This window comes from Grammomys surdaster, unplaced genomic scaffold (assembly GCF_004785775.1).
Source record: "Grammomys surdaster isolate TR1022 unplaced genomic scaffold, NIH_TR_1.0 125167, whole genome shotgun sequence".
NCBI classification, from domain to species: Eukaryota; Metazoa; Chordata; class Mammalia; order Rodentia; family Muridae; genus Grammomys; species Grammomys surdaster.
The window spans coordinates 896,774-908,137 of NW_021620060.1; positions in this window are offsets into that span (position 1 = coordinate 896,774).

Genomic DNA, 11,364 nt, shown 5'->3' on the forward strand with positions numbered 1-11,364 from the left:
TCTCTCTCTCTCTCTCTCTCTCTCTCTCTCTCTCTCTCTCTCTCTCTGCCTACATTGAGGATTTTTGCTTGTTTGTTTTCCTTTTTCTTTTTCATTCATATGACATTCATTTTTGCCCCTTTGAAAACTTATTTGTTTCTGGTTCAATTCAGTGACGAGGAATCTAGCTTTACTTCTTTAAATTAACATGGAGAAGCAGAATTTTACCAGCACTAGATACAGTATCTCTTCCCCACACATGCTTACTCTTTGGCTATGGCCTCGTTATACAGCTCTACAGCTTCAGGAACCCCAAGTGGCCAAGACTAAGAGGAGAGTGTCCCAAGAGGTTTAATTTCTAGGCTACCTAGATATGACCTCCCTTCCTTGGAAGGAGAGCATGGATAGTGCTCTTCATGTATCTTTTTCTTGTCTCCTAGTATATGTTCTTTCTTTCTTTCTTTCTTTCTTTCTTTCTTTCTTTCTTTCTTTCTTTCTTCATACTGAAGTCTCAGTTGACATCTCTTTAAATTTTCTAGAAAATAAGAAAAGGTAAGCCTGTTTAGAGTTCAATGGTAAAAAAAATATATATACCCAATTGCTTCCAATAATTCTTTACTGATGAATAAATGGATAGAAATAGTGACTTCTGGCTCCTCAAGCAAAAATAAGTGCAGTGTGATTCTCAGAAGGGAAGAGTCCAGAAGCGGCCCAGGGATTCTCTGGAAGGATGAAGATGAAGAGGTTTTCAGTGAGCCACATGCACCATGATTGGCTGCTGAAGAAGGAAAGACTTAGGATGGCACATCTCTGCTGGACTTAGAAACAGGTAAGGGAATTTGGATGGTCACACGACCAGGTGAGATGGCCCTGCTAGGTCTTGGGAAGGAATCAAAATGCAGCAAAGGGCAGCAAGGTTTTCTGATTATCACAAATGGTGACAAGCTAGTTTGAGATGTTTAACCAGAAATACAGTCCTAAAAACTGGCCTCGTGCTGGAATTGGTGTCTTGTTTGTGCTCTTGATATGTTCCTGTTTTCCTAGGGGGATAAAATCACACATGTCAGTTTTCTTGGATATTTCCTACTTTTACCTCCAATACACTTTACTAAACTTTTCTTTTGGTCTTTTTTCTAGAAGCTATCTTTTAACTGAACTTTGAGACAATCTTACCTTTTCCTGCATTTCCTTTAGGTATTCAATCAACAGCCTTCATTTCTTCCTGGCTGCCTTTTTTTGGTTGGTTGGTTGGTTGGTTGGTTGGTTTGGTAGTTCGGTCCATTTCTGATTTTTTCTTAAATTTTTAATTCGTTTGGTAATACTGGAAAGCATCATGAGATGAGAGGACAACCCTTATAGGTGTACATCTTAGTCTGGTATAGGCACACAGAGTGAATTTGCAGGGACATTGAGGCAAATACAAGTGTGTCTTGTGTGAGGAGGATCAAGTCAGTGCAGCTAGACAAGGGCGACACAGGGATGTACTTACCTGTATGGGTCTGTCTTCACATGTCTTTGAATATCAACTCATTCTGTTTTAATAAGAATTCGATGAGTGAACTATGATTCTTATACATATTTTATGACTGACTGACTGAGGTAGAGATTAGCCAGGTAATGTACTCAAGCACACACAGAGAGACAGTCACAGACAGTTTCTATGGTGGTTGGAGACATAAAGAGTATGAAAGAGGAGATAGTTAGGGATGAGAGTAACAGAAGCCTTCTATTTCTTGTTGGGTCCTAACAACATAGGAGGAACAAATAAGAACCCTCTTACCTCTTTACTGAAAAATGTTATCAGTTATATAAATTATTTATAATGAATTTCGTTATATTTTTATATGCATTGATTATATTCACCCCTCACCCTCTCTTAACCCTCTTACTCCCAGTGTTATCCTTCCTCTTCTCAATGAAACCCCCTTCTACTTCTGTGTGCACATGCGAATATGCACATGTGTACCCCCAATGAATTTTATTAAAGTTGTTCATTAGGAGCACAGATGAGGTTTCTCTTAATATATATTATTTATTTAAAATATTATATTACTATAATATGTATATATGTATATATAACATATTATATGTTATAATACAATATAATGCATTATATACATATTATGTGTATATATGTATGCTTGTGTGAGTTTATGTGCACCATATATGTGCATATGCCACAGGCCTCATGATTATTGGTAGTTGTGAGCAGCCTGATATGATTGCTACTAACCAAGCCTGAGTCTTCTGCATAAGCAGTTATTGCTCTTACTGCTGAGCCTTTGCTCCAAGCCCTGACTGGGGCTTTTAAGAAGCCTGGGCACATTACTGGTAGCTACACTACTGAAGAAGCTACACTACTGTCCCTCTCTCCCCCATCAACTATTAACTGCATTTAAATCTTCAGAAAGGGGAAGGCCTGTGAGTCCCTCCTTTTTCCACATTAGGGTACTAATGCCCAATCTTGCCTCCAACCTAACTTATAAGGACATTCATCCCATGCATAAAGACATTGCCCTTGTGACCTAACTAATTTCTCATTGCACCATATTAGGGAATGTGTTTCATTTTATTTACATTTGCAGTTTGTTGATGTTGACAAGCTGAACATACCACACCTAAGTGCAGGCTGACTCTGGCTTCTATCAGGTTTTTACCCAGGTGGCTTGGGAATTCTTTTGATGCTAAGTGGGCTTGTGTAGCTAAAGAGGGGTGAGTTTGGTTCTCCTAAGAGCTTCCTGCCCAAGACCACAAACTGTTTAAACTCTGATAATCTGGAAGAGTGCCTTCACTTCTGTGTTTGTTGCGGTTAAAGGAACCCCAGTCCTAGGCACATGATGCTTACACTACTTGGTAGAAGCTGTTCTGTGAAATTCAAATCAGCTAGGAACAGGTGGCTGTGTTTCTAATGGCGGAGGGTTTTGTTTTCTTTACACTTTTCATCTTCCTTATGACATCTAGTCAACACCCATTCCATTCGCTGTATTAAAATTCAAAAAATAAACCTTCCCTCCCGTCTGAAGGCTCAACACCAGGAGCTCAACCACCCTTACAGCAGAATCATATTTCCCAGCCTCTGTAAATGCCTTACAATGCTTTATGGTGTTTTCTCCTTTACTTTAGGTACAGGGGTTCATAAAGTGATACCACCAGTTGTCATCAGGTGCATCTGACTCAAAGCATAAACTAGTGCTACCTGAGGAAATGTCTGAGCCAAGCCATGGTAATTGAACGCTGGGTTTCGATCCTGCAGAGAGAGGGGAAATAGAATAAGTAAACAGAGCATGCTGGTCCATAGACCAATCTGCAAATTCCTCCTTTGGCAAACTGTGAGATCATGGTCCTGCCAAAGAACTTACAGAGATTCTGTTCTCACCACATGGAAACAAGAATCTTCAACCACTTTCCGGTGTCCCATGGCATTTACCACAAACACACAGACCCTGTCTTCCTTTCACAGCTTCTCCCTCTCAGCAGCCAGCAGGTGGAGGAGGCCGCCAGAGTTGTGATGATTATATTTGGCTCATGTAATTTCCCTGACTCAACTTTTCCTTTGAAAAATTTAACTCTGTGTTAAAAACCAATTACGTGAACTAACATCTAGCTGTCTGATATATGCAAGAAAAATGATATGGACAATCAGGGTTTTTAAAATTGCATATGTCCAACACTCATCTAGACTACTGGTCATAATTAAATGTAGCAGTTGCAGGCACTACTTAATACTCTAACTCTGGTCAAAATCTGAGATATCAAAAGGAACCCCACCACCTCCTTCCTAGATTCAGATCTTTTTTTTTTCTGCCTGGTCTAGGAAGCAGAGGCACCTTGATTTTTTAGTGACTGTAATGAGTTTTATAGAATAATTTCTGATGGGAGTCTCCCCCCCCCCATCATTGGCTGATCCAGAGCACTCACATGGACCCATATTGTTCTAAGCCTAGGGAAATGCTGCTGAGCTCTTTCCTTCCCATTAGGCACTTTGCTTCTATCAGTACTGGACCTTCTATTTCAGATTCTTCTGAAGCACAGTTGACTGGCTGGGAAGACCGATCAGTGATTAAACTGGTTATTGCCTAATCGTGAGGACCTGAGATCAGATCCCAAGCATCGTGTCAAAAGCTCCCATGGTGTCATGCACCTGTAATGTCAGCTTTGGGAGGCAGAGACAGAAGAATTGTGGGGCCTCTTTGGCCTTCTAGTCTAACAAAAGCCATGAGTTTGAAATTAAGTGGGAGACATTGCCTCAAAACATGGAGAACAGATAGGAGATACCAGGGTCATCTATACTCTCTATGTATGCACAACACACACACACACACACACACACACACACACACACATACATACACACACATACATACATCACACACATACATCATATACACATCACACACATGTCACGCACACACACACCACACACATATACATATATCACAAACGCATACACATAACGAATTTTGTAGAAGAACATTAAGTGAAGTTGTGCAGTAGTTCTTTATACACATATCTGTTAATTGAGTACTTTGTATTTTACTTTGTTGTTTAATGCCAGATTCTATACCCCTTTTCTTACCCTGTCATGAGCAACCCAAACCAATTATTAAATACAGTGAATACATTCTAAATGCATTGACTCTTTGGGAATCATCCTTATCAGTGTTTCATTAACTCATATGGACAAGAAAGTATTTACATTTTTAAATAAAACATTATATTCCTCCCTTCCTTTATACCAGCAACAGGTGTAGTTCCTAATCCATTCTTTATGATTGTCTCCAAAATACTACTCTAAGGATTGTAGTGCTTCACCAGAGAACCAGTCTTGGTGTCTCTATCTGTCTCTGTCTCTCTGCCTCGTCCATGTCTGTGTCTGTCTGTCTGTCTGTCTGTCTACCTGTCTGCTGTTCTCTCTCCCCCCAGACCTCCATGTTGTATGTGTGTGTGTATTTAGTTTTATTTGTTTGACAAAGGCATCCTTGAGTAGCCCAGTCTGGCCTCAAACCACAACCCTCCTCCAGTTCCAGCCCACAGAATGATGGGATTATAAGTGTACACCATCATACCTAATAATAATTACAATTTTCAATCTACATGTCATCCTGAAAGAATAGACATGGTCACATACTTCTCCATGGACCCTTCCATGGATATGTTAAACCTTAGTGACTTTTAAATAGAGCAGTCTGAGAAAAATTTTCTGCCTTTCCAGATGCTTGTCCTCTGCCTCATTGTTTAAAGTTTCCTTACAGCTAAAGCTGTCCATCCCCAAACACCCAGAATTCTCTAAACCCAACTGGTCCTGGGAGAGTCAATGCACTAAGCAATATTGTCATAGGAATTCTTTTTCTCAAGCAATGAATCAGGATATTTGGACAGAGTTTGGTAGTTGGGACAGTGAACAGGCAAACCAGAATTAGGAATCCTGCTCCAGAACCAAAGTCATGGAACAGAAGCCAGATTGGTGGCCCCATTGCAAAGCAGACTTGAACAATCCTGAACTCCATAGCATGGGTCAAGAGAGCCAGGAACTGAAGGAAAAACATATTTCACTTCACAACAGTGTGCAGAACCAGAGCCTGATGACGAGTATATTTCATGATCCCTCAAATCAAGAAGGGATGTCATTTTGCCAGTGAAGTCACTTGTATCTCTGTATGACTGAACATGTCCCAACTAATAATATGAACTAACAACCAACAGAGATTCTAAGTACCAACTTCACCATCTGACACCCTTCCCTTAAGACACCCCTTAGCCTGACTGGATCTCCACCTCTTTCTATTCAAAATAAGACAACTGGCCCAAATGGCCTTAGTATTTGTTCAAGTTCGGAGGACTTTAACACAAGAAACAATTGCCATATAATATTAAAAACACCTATAGTATGAACTACTAAAAATGTATATTTTAAAAATCTGTTCAAGCAGAAGAGACCAGGAATCATTAAACCAAAAACTATTCTATGGTCATTGAAAATGGATTTGGGAAATACAAGACAAAGAAAGAAGATTTACTTTGTAAACCTGGACAGGCCCATCAAGCATCCCTTGCCATTGCAGTCAATTAACTTCACCTTGCAACTCTCCCATCTGGCTAGATCTGTTATCTCAGTTATTGGGCACCAAGAGGTAGAGAAGCTTCTTGGGGAATGTTTGTGTTCTCTTTCTGTGGAGTCATAGTATTTTTGTTGTTGTTGTTGTTTTTGTTTTGTTTTGTTGTTTGTTTGTTTGGTTTTCGAGACAGGGTTTCTCTGTATAGCCTTGGCTGTCCTGGAACTCACTCTGTAGACCAAGCTGGCCTCAAACTCAGAAATCCACCTGTCTCTGCCTCCCAAGTGCTGGGAGGCATACGCCATCACTGCCTGGCTACAGTTTATTTATACATTTTATGTTAGTCAGATACTAAAGAAAATCTAATGTTTCGTACAATGCCACCATTGAATACAAATTTGCAAATACATGCTGACAAATGACATAGCATCAAAACCTTGTCCATGTGTGGGGGTCCTAGAGTGGAGTGATCTTACCACCCAGGACCTGTTTTAAAGTGGCTGTTCTTATGAGTGATTCCCTGTCATAGACCCCAGCACCATTTACAACATACTCAGACCACAGAGTCCTGCTGTCAGAATTGCTTGCCATGTCAGAGAGGAAGGGCTAGGAGCCAAAGGATGGAGAACTGGATTTTAGGGCCATAGAGTGTGAATAATCTGGTCGAGATGTTATGTGTTAGCTTTTAGCAATCAAACATGGAGTGTGACTACTATTTTAACTTTCCTTTGTACTGGAAGGTTTATCTTTAGACCCGAAAGCTAGATGTCTCAGCATCAATCCCTGATTGCTAATGAGGCTTGGCTTGGATTAGTAATCCTCTTTGTGCTTTACTTTCTTCTTTTACAATATGGGAAGAATGCTGTCTTCCTCTGGGGTTTCACTGAGAACTTAAGGATTTCACAGATGTTAAAATCAAAACAAAAACAAAGATCTTAGTGCTTGGCACAGAGTAAACACTATATTAAAAAAATGATAATGGCTAAATTATCTGTCTCATTGATATGGTTAAAATTCCTTAGATGGATCAAAAATGATCAGGTTTGGGATGCACTTCTTTGTAGGACTCTTGATTCTGTTATCTGGGACTTTCTTCTATCTTTTTCTTTATGGATGGTAAAAGCAGAGGTATCCCAGTGTTGAGACATATAGTTGCTGTGGCAATGGTACCTCTCCCTCTCTACCCTTTGGGTCTGCTCAAGAAAGCAAATTGTGGGTCAAACATATATGTTCCTCCTCCCACGGACCTTCACTGGCTCAAGAAATGCTAGAAAACTGCAGTAAAGACTTATTCTGTCTTGAAAACCAGAGAAAGTTACATCTGCTTAGGGAATGGCTGACAGAAGCCTCTACATCACTGTGGAGCCACAAACCAAACAAAACTTGTGGGCTTAGTAGTCGAGACAATAGCTGGATTACATGGATACTATCCTAGAGCAACCATGCTTAATTTTTTGCAGATCTAGACAATAAAATAGCTGGGAAAGCAATTGCCCAGGTCTTTGCTTCACTGGGATGTGCTTTTCTTTGACAGTAGAGAATTTCCAACACAGAGAGCACGCAAGCATCCTATCAGTGTTCGTAGAATAATTTGGCTGGCCATAATTTTCTGTCTTCCCAATCTCCTACTTGATCCCTTACAAATGACTTTACCATGTTTCTCCTCTATTCCCCCCCCCCCCGAAAATAAAAATTGGCCCAGGAAGTATGATGTTTTGATTAGCAATCCAACCACACAAGGAGGTTATTGAAACTCAAATGAATGGAAAGTTTCCGAGAGATGTTGAATATTGGCCAGAGAATATGCTGCAAACGAAGATGGAGACTTTGCCAAATACAATGTCCCCACAAGCCGTTTTAATAATACACAAAACTAACAGCCCTCAGAACAGCCCTGGGCTCTAACTGAAAATAGGAAACAAGTTGTCCCTCAAAACATTCAAATACTTTTCAAGATCCCCCTCCCCAGGTGTTCATTGGACAATAACCACACCTAAATGTGCCCTCTGTCTATACTTCTGAGTTATTTACTGTTTGACAGAGACATGAAAAATAAAGTAATTAGCCATCTCCCAGACTAACTCCCAAAGGCATTCGGAGACTCATGGCAACAAATCACTTCATAGCCATCAACAAAACCAGTGTTTTCCTTCATTAAAATGTAAGCGAACTAAATAGATTAGTTTCCTGTATCAAGTCAAGGAAGCAACAGGTCTGTACATGGACATGTGGTGGCACAGAGTTTTCATTGCTCTAGCCTTAGTTGCTAGTCTAAATGATTCTTGTCTTTTGTAACCTTTATGCTGTGACATCTTACCAAGTCTGTTCCATCAAAGGAAACATTTTGGGCCATTTGTTTTTCATTAATAATTTTAAAATTATGTTGCTGATTAGTGTGCAGAGAAATGAGTTTCATAGCAACTTTTTCATACATACATCCATACATAAATATATACACATACATACCATTATGCTTCCCTCGATCCCCTACCCACCTTGGTGGTCCTCTTTGTTGACTCTAGATGCCCAGGTTCTGCTTTTATTATAACCATATTTCATTACTCCCTCTGTTCTTTTAAATGTTTAAATCTCTTCCTCCCCTCTCACAGTCTCCTTCTACTTTTAATAGATTATAGATAGATAATGAATAGGTAAGTAAGTGAGTAGGTAGGCTCATGATAGATAGATTCTACATATAAGAGAAAGCAGTTGATATTTGTCTCTTGAGACTCTTGTTCTCCTACAAAGTCCTGAGTCCACCAGCTCACCACTCTACTGAGGAGGAGGATAATTTTCGGTCCTGCAGACAGTAGCAGAAGATGACAAAGCCAGCCTGAAATGCTAGATTTTTTTCCCCTAAGATCATTAGCGTGTTGGTATTGGCAGGAGAGCAGGAGAGGAGAGTTTGTTCCCAGCAGCTTTCACATGTGGATGTTGACAAGGCAGATACTATGACCCTTTTCTGCTATGCTGCCAGCTCTTGCCCACAATGGGTAAGCAGTTTCCTCTCTGGACACATCAGCTTACCATACTTCAAAGGGTTCCTTTGGTGTAGACTCTGCTTGTTCAAGGTCTCTGACCTATGGTGGTTTCCCTCCCACGCCATCACTGAGCACAGACAACCATGTAGGTAGCAGAGGAAGAAAACCCTTGGTTTATTTTCACACCTCCTTGCACAGTCTTTGTTGTTGCTAAATCAGTGGGTTTTCTGCTCTCGTTTCATGATATTCTAATTCTACGTTTATTTATTCTTCAACTTTTTAAAAATGAGTTTGGCTTATGTCTTCCCTTTTCCACCTCTCAGTTTTCCAAGCTTAGCCGCCAAATCTCTGGAAGCATATCCATTGATTCAGGTCTCAAAATTAGAAATGTAGGGTTGACAGGACCTGGGTCATGTCAGGCACAGGAAACCCCCAGGATACAAGGGCCCTAAATGAGAGCTGAGCAGAAGAGGCAAGTTACTATATTTGGTATGTAAAATATAGAACAGATGTTGAGGCCACAAACAAACCTCAAAAAGAAGTTATATCCGAAGTCAGAGTTCAAAGCAGGAACGTAGAGCACAATTTGAAAGATGAATTAGCACAGAAGTGTCTTTTGCAACTAGCATTGCTATCATTACTTGATGTCTACAATATGGCATATGCTCTCTGCTTGCTGCTGTACACACACCATGGCTCTGCTGTGGTTGGTCTCTATGAACCCCAAGGTGTAGCAGAAATTGACTGGATGTTCCATTTTACACTTATTCCCTGTCTCTCTGGTGATAAGCCAACCTTTCTCATGGCTCTCATGAACACTGGATAGGTTTTTGATGTTCTGGGTCTGGCTGACGCTTCTGAAAGGAGAAACATCCAAAGGCAGTATGTGGATTGATGGAACTTCAGACTTTTCCTGCATCTTCCTTCAGATGTGCTCTCTTCAAGGTGTTTTTAGGATGAACAGCATTGTACTGATGGGGCTGGAGGAGTAGGGAGCATCAACTACCTCAGTCTCTGTTCCACCACTGACTTTCAGGGCCAGACATCAGAATCAGTCCTTTAGGAAAGGAGTTTAGCAAACTACTTGTCAGCCCTGGAGATCGACTACCTGGCCTTTCACTGAAGCTCTTTGAGAAATTGCCTAACCTTGAATTGCCTAACCTTACCAGTTGTGTGCCTCAGTCTTCTTGTATGTAACATACCAAAAATCAATATTCAGTAGGTTGACTAGTCATCGTACTAAGTAGAATTAAGTAAAAAAAAATAAAATAAAATAAAAAAATTTAAGAATCCAGTCAAAATATTAGTTCAATTTCTGATTCCTTAGGTAAACAGTTACTCAGTGTTCATTAATGTTATCACTGTCAGGAAGCATCTTTCTGTTTTAGGAATTGTGTAACCTAAGAATATAATGTAGACAAAGGCAGCCTGTTGAGGACTTTGGTGAACAAGATCACCATGCATCTTTCTGAGAGATGACCAATTCTACTGGATTTTTTCTTTTGGAGTCTGTCTTTTAAATGTATCAGCCAGCTCTTCTTGGAGAAGAGAAGCAACTTTCAACCAAGAAATGCTTGTCTACTTTAAGGCATGTTTGGCAATGTTTAGCAAGACTTCTATTGTTCGTAACTGGAATGAGACTGCTACTGGCATGTCTTCCATAACCAACAGGAGAGCTTCTACCATTGCACAATCCACAGAATTTCTGGGCTCAAAAATGTAAGTGCTAAGGTTGAAAACTCCTGAGCAAAGGACATGAAGGTGTTTGGCAACAACAACAAAGAAAAATCTAGAGTCCTAAATGCTAAAAAACAAATGTGCTTTTTTCATCATATTGTATAATTTATTAATTCATAGATATAACAATGCCTCAGAATTCTCAAGTAAATATAGAAGATAAAGAGTCATTTAGACAGAGTTGTACACTCACAGCAGAGATTAATTCTAAGAGGTTGGTCTATAGGCATTTTTTTGTCATTGTTATATGAGCTTCAGAAAGTGAACTTACATAAACTAAGACAGCTGGGAAGTCACTTCACTAAAAGACATAATTTTATCATCATGTATGCAGTCTATTCCTTGATGACTATACATACACACAAACACACATATTTATGTGTATATTTTTATACATCTATATATGTATTATATGTTCACATAAATGTACATGTGTGTGCAAGTGCCCATATAAATTTGTATGCATATATGTAGAGACCAGAAGTTGTCAGATATCTGCCTTGATTGTGCTATACTTTATTTTATTCTATTTATTTGTTTCACACTTGTGGGCATTTTGCCTGCATATATATCTATATCTATATCTATATCTATATCTATATCTATATCTATAT